Source organism: Ceratotherium simum, chromosome 10 (assembly GCF_057802395.1).
Source record: "Ceratotherium simum simum isolate JZ-2026a chromosome 10, ASM5780239v1, whole genome shotgun sequence".
Taxonomy (NCBI): Eukaryota; Metazoa; Chordata; class Mammalia; order Perissodactyla; family Rhinocerotidae; genus Ceratotherium; species Ceratotherium simum.
In genome coordinates, this window is record NC_141909.1 from 34,076,082 (window position 1) to 34,098,291 (window position 22,210).

At 40.4% G+C, this 22,210-nt stretch overlaps 1 protein-coding gene across 15 annotated transcripts in view; it reads left to right on the forward strand.

Moving 5' to 3' along the window:
* The first annotated feature begins 1,400 nt into the window (after positions 1–1,400).
* KLF12 (KLF transcription factor 12) overlaps positions 1,401–22,210 on the forward strand; it is a 424,047-nt gene continuing 403,237 nt past the window's right edge. For 6 of the 15 annotated variants that reach the window (XM_087435979.1, XM_087435981.1, XM_087435980.1 and 3 more), the window contains exon 1: positions 1,851–2,093. The gene's annotated coding sequence lies outside the window, so the exon portion shown is untranslated. The other 9 variants (XM_087435982.1, XM_087435983.1, XM_087435984.1 and 6 more) reach the window with 3 other exon arrangements.

Sequence of the window (22,210 nt, forward strand, 5' to 3'; positions counted from 1 at the left end):
AAAGTTCCCCTTCGCGGCCTTCCCATGGCTGGGGCGGTTTCCCACGCGGGGCGGGCTCAGGGCCACAGCGCAGGGGTGTCCGGGCGGCGCGCTCACCTAGGTTGGCACGCAAGTGGCGCACGCACTGTCCACCGAGCACCGCCGCGCCCGCCGGCCCACTCCCCACCCCGCCCGTCCGCTTCCGCCCGTCTCCTCCCCGCCCCCGCCGACCCTCTGGCGCGGCGCTGACCCCGCGCCCTCCCGGCCGCCGCGGGAACGGCAGGGCCGCGCCGGCTGCCTCCTCTCCTCCCGCCCCAGAAGCCCGCGGATCCGCTCCCGGGCGCGGAGGCGGGGCAGGAGGGGCCGCCAGGGAAGGCGTCAAGGACTCGCCTCCTGGCCACCCGCTTCTCCGGGCTCCGTTCTGGGGGCGCAGGGTGGGGGGCTGGACTCTCCTCCCTCGCTGCTCCCACAGCCCCGGTGCCCTGGCAGGGGTCTGCAGCTCCCGCTTCCTTCCTCTCCTGCAAGTTCGCCTGCTTTCCTACATAACTAGCGCGGGCGGGCGCCCCTTGTCCCGGGGTTCCGAAGCGAGGCACGCGTCTCCGCCTCGCCCCCATTCATCCGGTCAAGGTGAAGCGCGGGGAGGGAGCGCGCCCCCGCCTCGCCCGCAAAGTGCGTGGCTCCCGCATCCAAACAATGATTGCCCTTCCTTCCTCGCCCAGCCCTCCGCCTCCCCACCCCCGCGCCGAGGGCATCGCCCGCCCAGGCTGCTCCTGTCCGGACCCCATTGTTGCCCGGCGCGGGCGATGCCTGGTGCCCGCGGGCGGTCCCCAGAGCGGCCGCGCCGCCCGCCTGCCCGCCCGCAGCCCGGGCCGGCCGCCGGAGCCGGCTCCGCCCACACCTTTCCAAGTTAGCTGGCGGGCGAGCCGCGGGGACGGCTCGGGCGCCCGGCCCCCTCCCTGCACGCCCCCGCCCGGGCGGGAGCCGGCAGGGGGGCAGGAGGCCGAGCGGGCTCGGCGCTTTATTTGTCTCCGAATTCTCCTCCTAAGGCTGCCTTGCGCGCTCTGACACAAAAGAGGGGACTTTCTCGCGGCTCAGCGCGAGTCCTCCCCGGGCGAGTTGAAATTCGGGGGTTCCTCCTTCCGCGAGGCCCGGCGGGCCCCCCTGGGCCGGCGGCTCCCAAAGCTCTGTGGGCCATGTGTAGGTTATTTAGGGTGCCGCAGCAAGGTGGTGCAGGTGAAAGGGAAGCGCGGCCGCGGCCGGAGGCCGGGGGCGGAGGCAGGGGTGGGGCGGGGTGGGGCGGGGTGGAGGCTCCGCGGACCCACCCCCCAGCCCGGCGGCCCGGGCGGCGAGGCGAGGGCTGGGCAGTGGGTGTTGCCTTCTACCTCTGCGAGCGGGGAGGGGTTAGTTTCCCACAGGGGATTTCAACCATCACACTCAGAGCCCGCCTCCTAATCCTCGGGCGGAGCGGCTCGGGGGCCCCATTTTATGGCAATAAAACGACTTTGCGCCTGCTGAGCGAGCCCCTCCCCGCCGCCGCCCCCGCCCTCGGCCCCACCCCGGGGCTCGCCCGCAGCGGCGGGGCTTTGTTTCTGGGGAGGAGGACCCGGAGCTCTTTTGTTTGGGGGTTTGGTGTTTTCACCCCCCTACCTTACCCTACCCCACCCCACCCCACCCCCCGTGCCTCTCCGGTTTCCTGAGCTGCGGGCTGCAAGGGAGGAGAAGCGGCGTCTTGCAACCCCCTCGGCTGGGCCCCGGGGTAATTCGATGCGGGCCTGGCGAGGCTCCCCACGCTAGACCGGGGCTCGCGTCTCAGCAGCCTCCACCCACCGGCCCACCCTACATTTAGCGCATCATGTGATCCGGGTAAGTCATTTGCAAGTACAACAGTTCCCTGGGTTGCCCCCCATTCATTTCCTGAGAACTGCAGAGAGCAGCTGAGAGGGTCTGCCTGTGCGTGTGCGAGTGTGCGTGTGAGTGTGCGCGGGTGACGCCGTGTGTGTGCGAGAGTGAGTGTGTGTGCGCGCGCGCGCGTGTGTGAGAGAGAGAGAGAAAGGGAGAGAGGGGGACTCTGAGGGAAAGAAAACAATTTCTCCTGCTCTGCAGCTTCTGTTCAGGTCTGTGCCGATTCCGTTTCTTATCAAAATAAACAACCCCCTCCTCTTTTTTTTGTTGCCATCCCAAATCAGACCGTATTCTCTTAACATGTTTTATTTTCCTTCTGTCATCTGCTCAAGTTAAATCATTTTGGTTGGTCTGTGTTCTTAAAGGGGGAAAGTGTTGGGAAGCGGGAGGGGACCGAGGGAGGGCGATGTTATTGCAAAGCAAGTAGCGTCGGTCGGATTCGTGGAGAAGAAAGAAGGAGGTTTCTCCCCCCCCCCCAATTTTTTGTCAAAAAGAACTTATCAAGTAACGTGAATTAAGCAACTGTTTTTCTACCCCTAGTGGGTTGTTGGTTTTAGTGTTTGCCTGACAGTTGCCAAGGATGAGAAATAAAACATCAGAGCTGAGGTGGGGGGGGGGGTTGTGGAAGTAGTTTGCCCCCAGGGATAGAGCGAGTTCGTTGAATAGCTGCCTCACCGGGGCTGTGTGGGCTGTGGGTGTGCGCTGGACAGAGTGGAGGAGAAGGGGTTAAGGCGGAGATGACACTGCTGGCATGAATAGTGGTCCTGGTGCTACATTCATTATTGTCTGTGGTCGTAATGATGTGTAACTGTCACTTGCTACAGTGCGTGGTCCATGGAAGTAGCCAGGGGCTGGTCCGTGACTGTTATTTTCAATCACGGGGGACCCGGCTAGAGTTGACAAGGGGCAACTTGGCATGTCCACCGGGCCGGGAAGCCCGCCGAGCCGGCTTGGGAGCCACGTCTTGCCTTAGAAGCTCGCTCCGAGGACTCGTACTTGACCTCCGCGACATTAGTTGGTGTTCATGTTAGATGCTCCCCTACGGGGAGACTCAATCCTGCTTTTGTTGGGTAGAGAACTGCCTATTAGAACTTTGAAAACTTTTATCTTTGGGGAAAAGGGTGGGGTGCACTCAACAGTTCTGTTTCGAAGTGCATTTGAGGCAAATGCTTGGAAAAAGTACCGATTCCTTTGTTATATGCCCTGCAGCCTCCCAGCCCCCTTCACCCTGCTCTTCGAGTTTTGCATACTTTAATAGTAATACCCTTAATTTAGCTGATAAAAGCTGACTGTGTTGAGTTAAAGAGTATTAGTACAACGGAATGTGTAATCTGGATAAACAGTTCGTGTGGTTAATATTGTCAGCTCTCTAATTTAACTGTACAGATGGTTTAAGTATCGTTCTATATGGATTGTTTTAAGCAATTCCACCGGCTTATGGAATTCTCGGCCGAGCACTGGGATATTTTATTTTAAATCAGCTTTAATATTCTCAGTTTTCCTGTAACACCAGGGAGGCGAGCAGCTCTATTTACATTTAGTGCATGTGCATCTCGTGGCTTCGGTAGACATCTGCCAATCAAGTACACGTCATTCTGCAAGTCCACCTAGACGCCTCCATGCCCTTTTCTTACTGGAGGATAGAGTTGTTTAGATAAGTAAATGCTTTGAAATAAATTGGGTGGCTTTTTACAGGCAGCAGCTTGTGATGGGAATAGGAGTGGTCACTTTGAAGAGTGGGTGTATACCATCTTCTAAGAAATGTTGTTTGGAAATAGCATTTAATATAAACAGTGCCCCCCTCCCACCCCATGCCTGGTTGTACTATTTGCAGACCTCATTCACATTTTGTTTACATTTTTTAAAACCACAGAAATTGGTTATGATGAAGGATTATACTTTTAGCCTAGAAAATATTAAATTGTAGAAGCTTTGTAGAAATAGGATGTTGAAGGACAACATTTTAGTTGCATAATTTCTATCTTTATCCCTGCAGCCTGGTCAATCGGGAGGCTAGCTTGAGTATATTAAGCTCCTTTGAGTTGAGGAGAGAACAATTTGAGCATACAGGAATTGGCAGAAATTTATAATATATTTAGGAAAGAAGTTTATTATTCTACCTTCATGAATTCATAACTATTATGAAATATACTTAAGCTGGTAAAATTTGGAATGTGTTCACATAAAATTTTCATAATTTGTGAACTAAAACTCTGGCACTCGTGTAACATAGCTGTGTCAGATCAACAAAAGATTCTTGAGGGGTTTCTGTTTATTTTTGAAGTGCTTCAGTTATTTATCTATTACTTAGAGTAATGCATATTTAAAAGAAACTTCGGTTAGCTAAACTTTGTTTTGGAATGCTTTGTATTACTATTTATTGAATGAAAATTGTTGTGCTAATAATCTTTTAATATTTTTTTCTCCAGAAAGTTCCTTTTCAAGAAATGAATGTCATTTGGGAGAAAACTGGAGCGGGGATAGCATTTGAGACCTTGACCTTAGCAACTCTTGGCTGGTGGTTGTTTACTCCAGCTGCAGCCTATGTGTGTACAGAAAGGGAGGGACTGCAAACATGGGGTGCTCATGCTCCCCAGGCCAAGGGAAAACAAATCAGGATGCTTGCTAGTCATTCCGAAGAGCACGCATCAGGCGTATAATAGCAATAGTGTTCTGGTCATTTGAAAATATGTAAGTTTCTCGGGGATTACATCCTGGCCTCCTGTGAAAGGTAAACATGCACTTTAGCAGCCTCCAGTGAGTTTTAGATGTTATATCATGAAGCAGGCTGTTATCAATTTAATGAAATAATTTGGTCTTAAATATAGGTGTGTTTCTTATCTCCACACAAAGTCTACGTAAATGCTTAGGCCCCTAGGCTATACTGAGGGCATTTTGAACTTAAGCCGGTGTTGGTTAATCTAAAGTATTGAGTAACCTTACTAGTGAGGTGATATTGTTAAATAGTTGAATATATAAAGGTCCTGGACATTTTCTCCATCATACAAAATGGAAAGTGTGGAATTTCATATTTATGGGAATTAAATTCCATTAGAATAATCAAATTAAATTGGTGTCAAATGGTTTGTTTTCTTTATAATGTGAGAGAAACAATCTTAGAGTGTCAACTTCATAAACTTACCTGTAGGTGATTTGTGTATTAATACAAAATAGTCGAATTCTACAAAACTAGAAATGGCACAAACTTATTTGAAAAGTTATTCTTTTTCTGGATAAATAAGTTTCCTCACTTGTGCATCCATGTTGGTTAATGAACAAGAGCTAAAAATCCCAAAACAGTTTTATTCAGAATTGACACCATGATTATCTTTTTCTTTTAGAAAACAAGTTTCAGTTTTGTAAACAATTCCGAAAATAGGTTGCAGTTGCTTAACTTTATCATTTACATTTTGAAACTGCCATATGATAGTAGAGTAGAAATATCTATATTTTTGCTCAGTGTTCGTTTATTTTGTTTTTAAATTAATATGTATTTTTCAGCCTGTAAGTTTTGCACAGCTTTTTGGTCTTAGGTATGTACAAAATGTAAGGGTAAAAATATTAAAATTAAATCACTGGCAACACCCTATAACCACAGCCTTAACTCATCCGCCACAGTCACCCCTCCCAAAATCAAAATGCAAGTAAACAGATGGGCCTTGCCCTGTGCCCAGAAGGTCAACAGCCTTAGGCTCTGTGAGACCTTGGTTGCTAGATCCCAAGCCTGTCCAGAGAACTGTCTGACTTCAACCGACCAGAATTCATTTTCAGGGCCTAGACCAGCCACACCCCATCTGATGTCAGCTTTTGAGTTCTTGTGGTGGAGAACACATGCTGTGGATTAAATGGTTACTTTCTCTATATATTCTCAGTAATTATGTTACAAAAGGATTTTTCGGTTTTGGGTGTTTATTCTCATAAAAGTGGCTACTTGAGTAGTCGTATTGCTCTATAAAAATTTGTTTTGGTCTGGCAGTAGATTGTAGGATCTTCACCCAAAGAATGCTGCTCTGGGATGGTCTTTTTTCCTGTCTTTTTTTTCAACTTAAAGTCATACTTGTATTTTGTTGCTAATTTCATGGTATATATTTTTAAATATTTATTAGTATGATAATTGGACTGGTCCAAACAATATGGCTTTTTAGGTACAGATGGAGTAGCAGAAAGCCCTTGCTTATATTGCTGCGTGGAAGATGAGAGGGAAAAAAATGGGAGAGCTTTGGAATAGTTTTCTTACCCCTACAGACGCTGCTACTGTTACTGCTTGCTGGCCTAGAGAGCCAGGAATTGTGTTCCAAGTGCTACATTCTCCATGCTTATCAGTATATATGGCTTTTCACAATAATTCCTGGCATGGTGTGTATGTATTCACTATTTTACATATGTATATATGTGTGTGTATATATATCTATAAAATATATTTATGAATGTATTTTTATATTCTATATCTATATTGGCATATATCCCCTACACCATATACATTACGACCAAGAATTATAGTAAAAAAGCCCTCCCTTGTGTAAAAACGGGAAAAATACAGAGTCTGTTTTTTCAGATTCTATGTTTGGTAATACTATTTTCACTTTATTTTTGAGATTAATAAGCAAACTCATAACAAAACATGAAAACAACCCTGCCCCAAAGAAAACAAACCAGCAAACCTAAATGGCAACCAAGATGAATTATTGTAAAAAATGAAATAAACAACTACAAGGAAAACCTTCATTCAGTTCATAGTCAGGTGTTTGCTAAGATTATACATCCTAGAATCAGAACTGATTTACGTGATTAAGTGAGTCTGTAAAATGGGAAAAGTAATATGTAGTTTACAGGGCTGTGGAGAGGATAAAATGAGATAATGTGGGTAAAAATCACATTGTAAAACTATAAGGTACTGGTGTGGCAACTGATTTGACAGGAAAACCACTCCCTCCCCACTCTCCACCCCCTGCCCGAAAAGGGATGAACTTTCCAGCCTCTCAAAGTGAGCATATAAATTACACTTATGGAGAAGGAATTTCCGAGTGTGGGTAGAAAACTTCTGGCAGTCAAAGGTCATGAATTCCATTCCTGTCTCACCAGAGATTTGCTCTATGACCTTGAGAAAGTCACTCTTAAAAAGTTTCTATGTAGCTGGTATAAAAGTTACTATTAACATTTATATAATGCAGGTGAAGTATCTGAGCTTTGCGAAAGAAAATATGTGACACTACAGTTCCCGTGATCATTTACAGAAAATGGAAAATAAAGATCAACAATGATTATTTAGAGATTGTAAACCTCCAGGCTACTTCTTTAACGAGTCAACTGAAACTTCTATCAACTGGTCATTAATTTTTTTTTATAGAATCATTAAATTTGTGGTGTTGTCCTATAATTTAGAACAGTATGTTGAACTGCAAATCCCTAGTTAAGCCAAGATTCTGTGGATTAAACTGTGTCTGATTTATGGCTTCAAGTCTCTTGGTTATTAGACTTAGCCATTGTTGCCACACAACATGTGCTCAGTAGGGAAAGGTGGATGATGGAGATCCTAAGTGGGTATTTGGAAATTTATTGAACACGTATTTCATTTTTATCACACATTTTTCTGCCATGTATATTTCTGTACACACACAAATTTGAGAAAATTAAGAATATTAATTTGTCTCCAGCTACATTTTCTCCAGTTCAGAAACAACACAAAAAATTTTTTTCACACTCTGCTTAACCACTCGATTCTTTCGAGAGCAAGGAAACAGATTTAAACTAGCTCATCAATATAACTCATTTTAGAGTCTTTCCATGTCACACGTTCACCTTGCCTAACTCCTCTTCATGTTACAACTCTCACTGTAAACATCACTTTCCGTAGGACTCTTATTTGTCGTCCTTTGCTTTAAGAATACACTGGTTTCCAGTCTGTATTCTGTGGCCCCATGGCACATGATATTCCTTCTGGTGTAACTGCTTGTTGATTTGCCTTGTCCCCACCCAATAAGTCCCTTGAGAGCAGGAAGTGAATCTTCGTGGTTACTTTACTCGCTTCTGACATAGTACCTAACATAGAGACTGATCGTATAGTGCTAAAATACTGAAAGAACAGATCGAGGAGTGCAGTCCACATGACTGTCCTTTCAGTAGCTAAATGCCACTATCACGGTCGTTTCCCACTTAAGTCTTTTCGTCTCTAGCTAGGTATATTCAAGTCTATTAGCCATTCCACAATTCACTACATTTTCCTGGAATTTTTTTTTTTTCCTTGCAAAATGAAGCCTTGTAGTGGGGTCAGATTGTTCTGGGTTTGACACCTCAAACTATCCAGTTTTTAGCTAACTGGGCAAGTTAATTCTCCAAGTCTCACTTTACTCATTGGTAAATTAAAAACAAAAACAAGAACAAATAATGTCAACATGGCAGAATTTTTTTTTTTCTTTGTGAGGGAGATCAGCCCTGAGCTAACATCCATACTGAATCCTCCTCTTTTTTGCTGAGGAAGGCCGGCTCTGAGCTAACATCTATTGCCAATTCTCCTCCTTTTTTTTTTTTTTCCCCCTCCCCAAAGCCCCAGTAGATAGTTGTATGTCATAGTTGCACATCCTTCTAGTTGCTGTATGTGGGACGCGGCCTCAGCATGGCCAGAGAAGCGGTGCGTTGGTGCGCGCCCGGGATCGGAACCCCAGGCCGCCAGTAGCAGAGCGTGCCCACGTAACTGCTAAGCCACAGGACTGGCCCGGCAGAATGTTTTTGAGGATTAATATTGTGTGGTAATGTGCTTAAAGCATCCAGTATATAGAATCTTGTATGTATTTAGTACTTGATAAATATTAGTCTGCCCCGCTATATTGATGTCTCTTTTAAAAACAACCATTCAGAATAAGTAGTAGCAACAAAATAAAATAGCTACTCCTGGGGCCGGCCCAGCGGCACAAGCAGTTAAGTGCGAGAGCTCTGCCATGGTGGCCCGGGTTCCCTGGTTCGGATCCTGGGCACGCACCGACGCTCTGCTTGTCGAGCCATGCTGTGGCAGCGTCCCATATAAAGTGGAGGAAGATGGACATGGATGTTAGCCCAGGGCCAGTCTTCCTCAGCAAAAAGAGGAGGATTGGCAGATGTTAGCTCAGGGGCTGATCTTCCTCACAAAAAACCAAAAAAATAGCTACTGTTTATTGTGTAGCTACTATAATACGGAAGTTAGGCACTGGACTTTTCATGTGTTAGTTATTTAATGTGTACTTTTTCGTAAACAGGTATGTATAGTTGAATTTCAGATAATTGACACTTTGAGTCGTGTATGTGGAGACCCCTAAAGTACCTTTTATACACTGGATTTTGACTTACGAGTATCACTTCATGAATGCATTTTTGTAGCTATTGTGTGATAGTGCTGTCTGTCTGCCAAGTAACAGTCACCCCCCCCAACTTCGCCACTTTTGATAATAATTTCAGAAATTATTTGAAAATTTTACTGCTTTTTGCCTTTCATTAACAAAATGAATAGGAAAAAAGGGGAAAATTAAAGTGCTGCTTGTAGTTATGTGAGAAACAGGGTTTATTATCTTGATATACAGTTTAGACAAAGAAATCATTAGGTGTGCTGAAAAGTAGTGAATCTTTATTTATTAAAAGTGCTTAATGGAGTTAAACTGATAAAGTGTGAAAAATAAGAAGATCATAGAACACACAAAATGCTATACTTCTGTTTTATTTATTTATTTTTTGTGAGGAGTATCAGCCCTGTGCTAACATCTGCCAATCCTCCTCTGTTTTTGCTGAGGAAGACTGGCCCTGGGCTAACATCCATGCCTCTCTTTCTCCACTTTATATGGGACGCCACCACAGCATGGCTTGCCAAGCGGTGGGTTGGTGCGCGTCTGGGATCTGAACCAGCGAAATCGGGGCTGCCACAGTGGAGCGAGTGCACTTAACCGCTTGTGCCACCGGGGCTGGCCCCACTATACATCTGTTTTTAATGACAGTATTTAATAGATTGTGTTAATTGCAGATTTGCAATTTTTCTTTTGTCTCTGGGAATGAGTCTGCTCTAAAATTAAGTCTGGTGCCTTGACTTAGACATATTTGAGTTTTTACAAGTTTTCAGGGGTGCATTATATATAAAAAATTTGAGATTATTTTATTAAATACATATTCATTGAGTGCATATATATGATATTATGGTTTCTGTTTTATAGCTGTGGAAACTAATTTTCACCAAAGTAATGCCATCCTGGTCCACAGCTAGTTTAAAGCAGAGATTTGAACACTAGAAAGCCTTTGAACTTTCCCCTGTGTGACTCTTACCTCCCTTCAGCATTAAATATGATATTCCAGAGTTAATCTTATTGTAGAGTAGAGCAAAAAATGAGAGTATTATACAAATAAATATTGTGTTTAGAGGCTGTATTATTTTATTTGTAGATTATATTGACAAACTACATTTACTAGAATTCATTTACTAGAATATTTACTTAAATTCAGAAGCAAATTCTGTGTTTGCTGATATATGTACTGAAACAAATTATGAGACCGAGTCCAAAAATTATTTTAGAAGGCAGCTGCTGCAGGATGTTCCATAATGGTAATAGTGGACCAATAAATTCTGGCCAATATGCATTCTGTTACTGGATAAAGCTATTAAAGTCAGAAGCATAATAATAGTAATAAAAAACATGTTATCTATATAAAAAATGCCTACTTATCCATTTGACCTATACTCATTTAGCTCTTACTGTGTATCTGGAATCATATGAAAATGGATAGGACATTATCATTAATGAGCTGCAAATCAAGTAGAGGAGGTAAGACCTATATACCAAATGATAATACAAAGCAATTTGTGATAAATGGAACACGTGCTATAAGTTTCTTAAACAAAATGCATGGGAGAAAAATTGCTTCTATCTGGGAAATCAGAGCTTTCAGGGTTTCAGCGGATATGTGGCAAAAAACACACAACACCTCATGGAAAAAGTTTACTTTTTCTTTCTTTCTTTTTTTTTTTTTGAGGAAGATTAGCCCTGAGCTAACACCAGTTGCTAATCCTCCTCTTTTTTGCTGAGAAGGATTGGTCCTGGGCTAACATCTGTGCCCATCTTCCTCCACTTTATATGGGACGCCGCCACAGCATGGCTTGATGAGCAGTGCGTCGTTCCGCGCCAGGGATCCGAACCCTCGAACCCCAGGCCGCCAGAAGTGGAGTGTGCAAACTTAACCACTACGCCACCGGGCCAGCCCAAAAGTTTACTTTTTATGGAAAAGAAAAAGCAAACCTGCCAGGAGATGAAAGCAAATTAAAAACAGGTATTTTGGCAACTGTGGTGATCTCACACCTCCTTTTCTGTTATGTTTTGGAGCTGATGGCTTTATGGTATTTTGGCAAACATATCATTTGCCGTATCACCAGAAAATTTTCTTTTCCAGAAATAGATCCTGGGATGTTCTTCACCAGTAGGGCATGCAGTGTTATAATGAGTTTAGAGAAGATTTATTTGGGCAAAACAAAAATAATAGTGATGATTGGTTAATAAAATTTTAAAAATATACTTTATGTGAAGCTAATGAAATTTATTTCATATTGCTGAAGAGATTTGATGTATGATATTTATAAATGGTGGGAATTTTAGCCTTGACCAAAAACTTTCGAGTATAGAAATAAGAATTTTTTTTACATGAGAACAATGGAAAAACTTGAAAAGCGATCAATTTCACAGACGGTCAGAGTCCATTGTAATTTATCAGAAGTGTTGCTTGAAGGGATATTTAGAAACTTTACATTAATGTGGTTGGATATTTAAAGAGTGGCATCCTCTGAAATGTGCAGTAGCTTTTCTACTTTAGGTATAAATATGGGACACTTAAGCAGACACAAAATATTTCATTTTGAGAGATTGTATAACCAGAAAGAAGTGAACTCTTGAGGAGTCTATCAAGAGCATTGATGGAATTCTTATTGTACACTGGGCTCTCTGTTGAGTATATCGGGACTATACCAAGGTGCTAGGCTGAAGCAGTTGTGTTTTATTTATAAATAGCTTGGTAATTAAGACTGTTTAGAATACTTGAGAAGTATGGGCTGGCAAAAAAATTGCTTAATTCCTGGTGGTTTACAGAGTGGTTTTAGTTTGGTCTGACAATCCTATAAGGTAGATTGGATACATGTTACCCTTTTATTGATGAGGATATTAAAGTCAGCTGAAGGTAAAATAGCTAGAAGGTGGCCAAGTCAAAATGAGAACCTCGATTTCCAACACGGGTAAAATAATTTTTTCCATTTCATTCCACTACTGTCTTCCTAACTTTCATTCAGTCTTAATAAACTGAAAATTTGCAAGTCCACATTGCACAAAAGAGGTGCTACCGTCTAGTGTCTACCTCTTATGGGATGTTCTGTGAATATTATTGGATGAATTGTCTCCTTCCAAAATTTTTGTGCTTAAAAGGGCGTAAGAAACCTTATATATACCAGCTCAGAGAGATCACCCTAATGAATCCTAGAAGAGACTGTGCAATTAGAGGCATTCGTATTCTTTGAAGAAAATTAGGGAGATGGTTCAACACTTAACACGTACCAAGGCTTGTGCTAGGTGCTGAGAATACAAAGGTGAATAACACATGGGCTTTATCCTAACTTATAGGCAGATTGCGGAAGCAGCAGCACAGCTAAGCCGAAAGGAAGGGCCACACTCGTGTATTCTGCTTTAGTTTATTTTCTTCATTTAGATCTTTAATGTGCCTAAAAGTAATACCCTAGATATTTTTACATTTGTGTTTTAGTCTTTTTTAAGTACTTTTAATCTTATCAGAAAAGCTTTTTCCATTTAAGCATGTGATTTTCTGTTTTCTTCTCTTTCAAAAAGAGTACATCACACATTTATTGTACATAGATTGTGTATGATACGTTTTAAAGGCATTCTCTCATTTAATGTTGACAGCCAACTCTAACCTGGGTATTTATGGTATTTAAATGTGAATTGACTATTACTTTTATGACTTAGTTTTTCAAAGGAACACAACTTAAGGTTCGTAGGAAATAGGCTTTGTTTTGCAGAAACTCACTCCTTGGGCAGTGTTTACAAATATCTCTCTCCGATAAAAGTAGGTACACGTGTGTGTGTGGGGAGACTTTAAACTTCATTTCTTAGTGAACTCCTTTCTCTCTTTTTCACTTAGCTCCCCTTCATCCTCTAGTCAACAGTAGCATTCCATTCCTCTATAACCCATGCCGTCAGAACTATTATGTGTTCTTTTATATTTTTCTTCATATCCGTGTTATAATCACATACCCACAGGGTTTTTGATCACTGCTTACAAAAATCAGGATTATTTTTTAGAAACTCTTTTTCAGCTTGCTTCTTTAATTCAGCACTGCCTAAGGGAAATCCTTCCACTTGGCCGCTACCGCTCTAATCCGTTAAACAAACAAACAAACAAAAACTATTGCATAATATTCCAAGGTAAGGTTATTTCATAGTCATTAACTTACTGATGGGCAGTACTTTGTTTCAAGTTTTTGCCATTGAAACCAATATTGTAATAAATATCTTTATGTCTACAGCCTGACAGACCTATAAGATAGTTTCCCAGGTGGGATTACTGATTCATAATGTTGCTGTATTGCTTTGAAAAAAAAGGCTGTTACAGTTTTACCAGCAATGCAGGCAAATACCCTTTCCCTGAAACTTCATCAGCAGTAGTTGACCCTTTTCCAGTCTGAAAGTTGTGTAGTGGGATCTCACTGTTAGTTTGAATTGGTATTTCCTGACTGCTAGTGACCCTGAACATCTTTTCCTATGTTTGTACATAAATTGGAATTGTTCTAAGAATTACCCTTGCATATTCTTTGTCCATTTTTCTATTTGGTTATTGGCCTTTTGTGAGACCCTTTGTCCGACATCTGCATTGCAAATAACTTTTTCAAAAACTGATCTCTTGTCTCTTGTCTGTTCAAGAAGTTTCTTTTGATATATAGTATTTAAAATTTTTATGTAATTCTTTGTCTGGTTTCCGGTTTTCTTTTTTTTTTTTAAGGAATTTCTCGATAAAATAGACATGTAATCTACACTTAGATTTAATTTTTCTTTCCATTTGGTCTTTAGTCCATTTGGAATTTTTAGTTGTATATGGTGTAAGGGGGGGAGGGGGGTCCACTTTTACTTTCAGATGAATATCCAGTCTGTTGTATCAGCACTGTTTTTAAGGTAATGTATACTTTTCCCAGTAAATAAAAATTGTCAAATTTTGTGTTTTCATATATCCTATGATAGTACCAGATTCTTTTCTTTTTAAAATAACTTTCTTAGATATTGTCAGACATGTAACTAATGTTCATATCTAAGGAATATTTTATCTGTCATCCCACTTCCCCTGGGCAAAAAATACACAAAAACCCTGTTGTCAATCTAATTGGAGTTGCATTAAATTACTTTTAATCTGGGGACAGTTAACATTTTAATGTTATTTTTAGTGCATTATGTCATCCCGATTCAAGAATGTGGATGTCTTTCTCTTTGTTCATATCTTATTTTTTATACTTCAAATAGATTTTAATATTTTATTTGTAATGGTTGTTTTCTCTTTAGATTTAGTTCTAAGTACAGGTATATTTTTGGCTATTTTATATCTACTGAGATAATATATTCTTTTTTAGTCTGTGGTACAGTGAATTAATTGCATTGCTTGATATTTGAATGTTGTACGGACTTAGTTTGTGTTTTTTTTCTCATTTGTAATTTTAATCAAAGCATTGCTATTCATTTTTTTAACTCTTTCTTATAAGCACCAAATTTTAGTATCTAAGTCACTTTTTGAGAAAGAAACACCATCAAGAACTTCCCTTCAGAACAAAACAATGATGTTCATGTCTCCAAATAACCAAATTAGTTTGTGTTGTTGATTGTTTAATAATTTGCTGAGATTTGTTTTATGGCTCACAATATGGTCTATATTGGTGAACGTTACATGTGCAATTGAAAACAATGTATTCTACCGTTGCAGCATTCTATAAATGTCAATTTGGCAAGTTAAGTTAATGTTCTTCAAGTCTTAATGTTAACTGTTTTTTTTGGTCGTCTTCTGACAGATTTTGGGAGAGGAGGGTTTAAGTATTTGAATACAATTGTGAATTAGTTTAATTCTCTTTTCAGTTCTATCAGTTTTTGCTTTATGTATTTTGAAGCTCTGTATTAGATGCATACAAGTTTAGATTGTGTTTTCTTGGTGAATTGATGCCTTGATCATCATGTAATATCCCTCTTCTCCCCTTGTAGACAACATATAATGGAGTGTTACTGTTTTTAATCTAATCTTACTGTTTCCAACTTGCATTTGGAATGATTTGATCATTTACATTAAACATTATTTTTATATGATTGGGTTTCTATCTACTGACTTGCTATTTGTGTTCTGTTTGTCTCACCTGTTCTTTGCTCTTTTTTCCCCCTTTCTTTCCTTCTTTGGGCTTGATTATTTTTTAATATTCTGTTTTATCTTCACTATTGGCTTATTAATTACATCTCTTTGTTTTATATTTTTAGTGGTTACTCTAGGGTTTACAATATACATCATTAACTTATCACAGTCTGTCTTCAAATGGTATCATACCACTTCCTATATGTCAGAATCTTACAACAGTATACTGCCATTTTTTCTCTCCCATTATTTATGTTGTTTTCTTAATATATTTTACTTATATATGTTATAAACCATACATTTCCTAGTTACTGTTTTTGCTTTAAAGAGTCAGTTACCTTTAATAGGGATTACAAATCAGGAAAAAAAAGTCCTTTTTGTATTTACTGAGTTTTTTCTAGTTCCAGGTTCTTTATTTCTTTGTTCTGAATTTCTATCTACTGTATGACTTTTGCCTAAGGGAATTTCTTAATATATCTTATAGTGCGGGTCTGCTGGCAGTGACTTTTCTTGGCTCGTGCTTCTCTGAAAGTCTGTTTGTCTTTGTTTCTGAAGTATTTTAGCTGAGTTTTGAATTCTGGGTTGACAGTTTTCTCCCTATTACTTTCAAGATGTTGCTTATCCTCTAGCTTGCATAGTTTCTGAAGAGATGTCTTTGTCAGACATTCTGATATTTCTTCCTCTGTATGTAGTGTTTCTTTTTTTCTCTGGCTGCCGTCAAAATTTTTTCTTTAACTTTGGTTTTCAGTAATTTGGCTATGATGTGCATAAGTGTATTATCATTTGTAATTATCCTGCTTGGAATTCTCTAAATTTCTTTGATCTATAGTTATGGTCCTTTCTAATTTTTCATCTATTATAGTTTTGAATATTTCTTTGGCTCCCTTTTCTCTCTCTTTTCCTTCTGGACTGTTTTGACAAGTACATTAGTCTGCCTTATATTGTCCCATAGGTCTTGGATCCTTTGCATCCCCTCTTCTTCTGTTCAATTTTTAGTTTGAATAATTTCTGTTGATATATCCTCAAGTTTACTAATTCTTTCTATTGTGTCCAGTCTTTTGTAAGCTGAGTGAAAAAATTCTTCATCTTTGATATAAAGTTATTTGTCTGGCATTTTCATATCACTTAAAATGTCCATCTCTGCTGAAATTCTCTGTTTATGCTTGTTGTCTGTCTTTTTCTTTAGATTCATTTACATTTTAATCACAGTTATTTTAACGTCTCTATCTGATAGTTTGATAGTTCAACATCTCTGCTGTCTTGGAGTCTGATTATGTTGATAGCTTTATCTCTTGACAATGGGTAACTTCTCTTGCTTTGTTTTTGTGTCTTGTAATTTTTTTTTTTTTTTTTGTGAGGAGGACCAGCCCTGAGCTAACATCCAATGCCAATCCTCCTCTTTTTTGCTGAGGAAGACTGGCCCTGGGCTAACATCCATGCCCATCTTCCTCTACTTTATATGGGACGCCGCCACAGCATGGCTTAACAAGCGGTGCGTCGGTGCGCACCCGGGATCCGAACCGGCGAACCCTGGGCCGCTGCAGCGGAACGTGCGCACCTAACCACTTGCGCCACCGGGCTGGCCCCTGTGTCTTGTAATTTTTGATCAACTGCGTGATGTTATGTGTAAAAGAACAGTATGGGGGGCGCTGGCCTGGTGGCGTAGCGGTTAAATGTGTGCGCTCCACTGTGGCGGCCCAGGGTTCGCCGGTTCGGATCCCGGGTGCACATGGATGCACCGCTTGTCAAGCCATGCTGTGGTGGCGTCCCATATAAAGTAGAGGAAGATGGGCACAGATGTTACCGCAGGGCCAGTCTTCCTCAGCAAAAAGAGGAGGATTGGCATCGGATGTTAGCTGAGGGGTGATCTTCCTCACACACGCACAGAAAAAAGAACAATAGGGACTGAGGTAAATAATTATTATGCTAAGGGATGGATATGTCTCTTATTCTGCAAGGTGTTAGTGTCTGTGGAGGGGGGAGATGAATCAGTTTGTTCAGTGGATGTACTGTTATTGCTTTGTTGTTGCTATTGAACTGTCACATCACCAGAGACTTCAAGTTCTTCCAGGAATGCATTGCTTTTTCCTTGAGACTTCTGTGAGAACTAGAGTGCCACAGAGTTTTTCTTCTCAGTGTTCCTGCTATACCCTCAACTTTCAGCTAGCCCTGATCTCCAGTGACAAAAGGGACCTCTTTCTGTGCTTTTGCCTCTATCCCAGCAGTAGTCTGCGTGGAGTTGTGGATGGGTGAGTGGGTGGGGTCTCAGTTTTCCTACAGCAGCTGCAATATTAGGTGGGCCTGGTGTACGAAAGCCTGAGTTGGGACTTTGTCAGCGTGACTGTCCCTTCTTCTTGTGGTAGCCAAACAATGCCTTGTAACAATGGCAGACTTTTGTGCCAGTGAGTTTCCTATTACTCCATCAGTATGATCCACCTCTTTTTTGGTATCACTGCAGAATTCTGAGCCTGAGTGAGTTTCCTGCCTTACCACAGGAGCAGATGAGTTTTACCTAGCGTTCAGTGCCAGGGCAGGGGTGTGTGATTTCTGTCTCTTACTCATTGGCTGCTATTTTTTGAACCTGGGGAGAGGGACAGGCGGAGGGTCTCTCTCTCCCAGTGGCAGGTATTTTCTTCTCCTCCTCTAGCAGCCATTCACCTTTGCCTGGAGGGAGCAGGAGTATTTCCTGTCCTTGTCCCTGTGGCAGATGGCTTTTGCTCCATTTGACAGTAGAGTCTGGAAAGAGGCCAGTTGTTATGCTTGTGCCCCGGTGGTAGTTGATCCCTACCTGCATGCCAGCACTTCCAAGGGGGGCTCTCTTTGGTCTCCTCTTCTTTTCCCGGTCTTTTGTCTTAGCACCTGTTGGAGGCTTGTGCAAAAGAGCAGGTGAGTGGCTGTGGAGTGTCCTTGCATCAGGGGCTTCCTGGGATACTAAGTAACTTTGCTAGCCCACCTTAAGCTTTTAAGAATTTGTTAAAATTTTAGTGTTTTTTTAATCTACTTAAAAATTAAAAAAAAAATTGCAATAAAAAACACCTAACAAAAAATTCACCATCTTAACTGTTTTTAAACCTACAGCTCAGTAATGTCAACTATATTTGCATTGTTGTGCAATAGATCTTGAACTTTTTCATCTTGCAAAACTGAAACTCTATATCCATTGAACAACAGCTTTGCATTTCCCCCTCCTCTGAGCCCCTGGCAGCCACCATTCTGCTTTCTGTTTCTTATCTGCTTTTGTGACTGTTCCCTCTTTTTCCATTATCATGGCCAAAGGCAATGTCCTGTTTCTTTGTGAAGGGGCTTGTTACCCACTGGAACCTAGTTCACCTGGTTGCCTTGTGACTTCAACTCTTTTGTCTCAAAAACATGATTTTGTAGGATATTCATCTTACCTAAGTATTTTCTTTCTATAGCCATTTAGCTTAAATGTGCTTAGATTTCTTTTTTCTTTTTTTTGGAATACCTGTTGAATTTTATATGAGTTTTTGTTTTTTTAATCATCTACTGATAAAGCACCTTTTTTTCCTCCTTTAGTTGACTGTTACAAAGCATTGTGTTGGAGGATTTGTTAATGTTGAACTATCCTTGCATTGGGGAACAAACCCTGTTTTTCCTAATTTATTATTTTTGTATAACTTTGCTTGATTCTATTTGATAAATTGGAATGATATTTAGAATATATACATCTGTATTCACAAGTGGGATTGGTCTATAATATTTTTTTTGATGCTGAATCAAATTTTTGTATAAACATTTTGGTGGATACATAAATTAATTTAGAAAATAGTCATGTCTTTCCATGAGCTGTAATGGAACTATCCCTTAAAGGCTAATACTCAGGTGTGAACCATTGGATCATGGTTTTGTTTTTTGTCTTGGTGGTAGATATGTGATCTTTTTTCCAATTTCTTCTGTGTATTTGTCCATTAAAGTTTTCAGCTTTTTTTTGGATCTAGTTTTGGCTAGGAAATTGCCCATTTGCTTTTTTAAAAAAAATTTTATATATTTTTTTACTGAGATATAATTGACATACAACATTGTTGTAGTTTTAAATGTACAACATAATGATTTGATATATGTGTATACTGCAAAATGATTACCACAATAAGTTTAGTTAACATCATCACCACTCATAGTTACAATTGTTTTTTTCTTGCGATAAGAACTTCTAAGATTTACTCTCTTAGTAACTTTCAAATATAGAATACATTATTATTAACTGTAGTCATCATGCTGTACATTACATCCCCAGGACCTATCTTATAACTGGAAGTTTGTACTTTTTGACCCCCTTCACCCATTTCGCCCACTTCCCACACTCACCCTCTGGCAAATGCCAATTTGTTACCTGTACCTGTGTTCTCTGTATCCTTATATCTCTATGTGTACCCATTTGCTTTATAGGCTTTTAAATTTGTTGCCTCAGGATAACGTAGTATTCCTTAATATGTAATTATATTTCTACTGTAACACATGTATAACTTCTTTCTTATTTTTCATATTGTCGATTTTTTTACTGTTTTTTCTTAAATGTTCCACAAGTTGCTTTACTGCTTTGTTATTTTTTATAAAAAAGCTTTTGAATTTTTTTATCATTTCCATTCTTTTTTCCTTATTTTCTCTTTCATGACTTAGCTTATATTTTCTTAATTCTCTTTCCTTTTTTTTGCTTAGGTTTTTTTTTTTTTAAAAAGAAAAACTCCTTTAACTGTGAAGGCATTGAAGTTAGAAATATTGTTCTGAATATGTCCTTTGCTATATTCTATATGTTTTTGTGGAGGAATTATTCTCCTTTTCATTGTTTCTAATTTTTATAATTTTAGTTTGTAATTTTATTATTGTAATTTAGTTTATAATTTTATTATTTCTTTCTGAGTCAAGGATTTCTAGGAATCCTTAAGTTTCTGAGTGTTAACTATTTTTAGGTCTTCAATTTTGTATTTACATTTAAATTTTGATTTATATTCAGACTGTAACTTGTAAAACATTCTCATTTTAAAATCACTATGATTTTCTTTATATTTAAATATATAATTTATTTTTATAAATGTTCTATAGAGATTTTAATAAAGGTATCTTCTCTATTGAGGAATGTCATGGTCCATTTTTCATCTGTTAAATTGAGTTTATTGACTTGTTTTAAATTATTTCATGTTGTAACTTATTTTTCTAAGTTTGATTAATACAAAAAGTTGTGTATTGAGTTCCACATTCTAATCACATTTTTATATCTTTATTAAATTTTTAAAATTTATTTTTATTTCTTTTTTTTTTCTTTTGGTGAGGAAGATTAGCTCTGAGCTAACATGTATTGCCAGTCCTCCTCTTTTAGCTGAGGAAGATTGGCCCTCAGCTAACATGCGTGTCTGTCTTCCTCCACTTTATACGTGGGACGCCTGCTGAAGCATGGCTTGATAAGCGGTGAGCATGTCCACGCCTGGGATCCGAACCCACGAACCCCAGGCCCCGAAGCGGAGCGCATGAACTTAATCACTACACCACTGGGCTGGCCCCGTTTGCCCATGTCTTAGTTGGATTTTTGTTGTTGTTGTTGAGTTGTTTGTATATTCTGCATATTAATCCCTTATCAGATATCATGATTTGCAAATATTTTTCTCCCATTCCATGCGTTGCCTTTTCACTCTCTTGATAGTATCCTTTGATGCACAGAAGCTTTTAATTTTGCTTTAGTCTGGTTTATCTATTTTTTCTTTTGTTGCCTCTTATTTTGGTGTCACATCCAAGAAATCATTGCCAAATCCATTATGATGAAGCTTTTCTCTTATGTTTTGTTTAAAAGTTTTATTGTTTTATGTCTTCATTAAATTTTGGATAGCTTTGCTTGTATATTTACCTATATATTGTTTGGTACATATAACTCCATGACTCTTTAAAATTATCCATCTTTTTTGTGATGATTGCCTTTAATTTTATTTATTTATTTATTTTTTCCCCCAAAGCCCCAGTAGATAGTTGTATGTCATAGCTGCACATCCTTCTAGTTGCTGTATGTGGGACTTGGCCTCAGCATGGCCGGAGAAGCCGTGCGTTGGTGTGTGCCCGGGATCCGAACCCCGGGCCGCCAGCAGCGGAGCGTGCGCACTTAACTGCTAAGCCACGGGGCCAGCCCTGTATTGATTACCTTTAAAGTTAAATTCAACTAGACTGGTATTAATATTGCCATTCCTATATTTTCTTTTTCAGGAAGAATTTGAAGGTACCTAATTTTACTATACCAATCTACTTATTCTGTCATTTGCTTTTCCTTTTTAATTTGTTTTTTTTTTTTTTTTTTTTTTGTGAGGAGATCAGCCCTGTGCTAACATCCGCCAATCCTCCTCTTTTTTTGCCGAGGAAGACGGCCCTGGGCTAACATCCGTGCCCATCCTCCTCCACTTTATATGGGACGCCGCCACAGCATGGCTTGCCAAAGCTGTGCGTCGGTGCGCGCCCGGGATCCGAACCAGCGAACCCCGGGCCACCGCAGCAGAGCGCGCGCACCCAACCACTTGCGCCACCGGGCCGGCCCCTGTTTTGTTTTTTTTAATATACGGTAGTACGTTTTTTTCAATATCTAGGTTTTTCTTTTAACCCCTCTGCTTTTTAATAGTCACATTTAACATAATAACTGAGCTATATTTTTCTTAATTATGTTTTATTTCTTATTCATACTTTTTCTTACTTCTGTGAATTTAATCAAATTGATGTTTCTTTTCTTTTCTTTTTTTCGTGAGGAAGATCAGCCCTGAGCTAACATCCATGCTAATCCTCCTCTTTTTGCTGAGGAAGACCGGCTGTGAGCTAACATCTATTGCCAGTCCTCCTCCTTCTTTTTTTTCCCCCAAAGCCCCAGTAGATAGTTGTATGTCATAGTTGCACATCCTTCTAGTTGCTGTATGTGGGATGCGGCCTCAGCATGGCTGCAGAAGCAGTGTGTCGG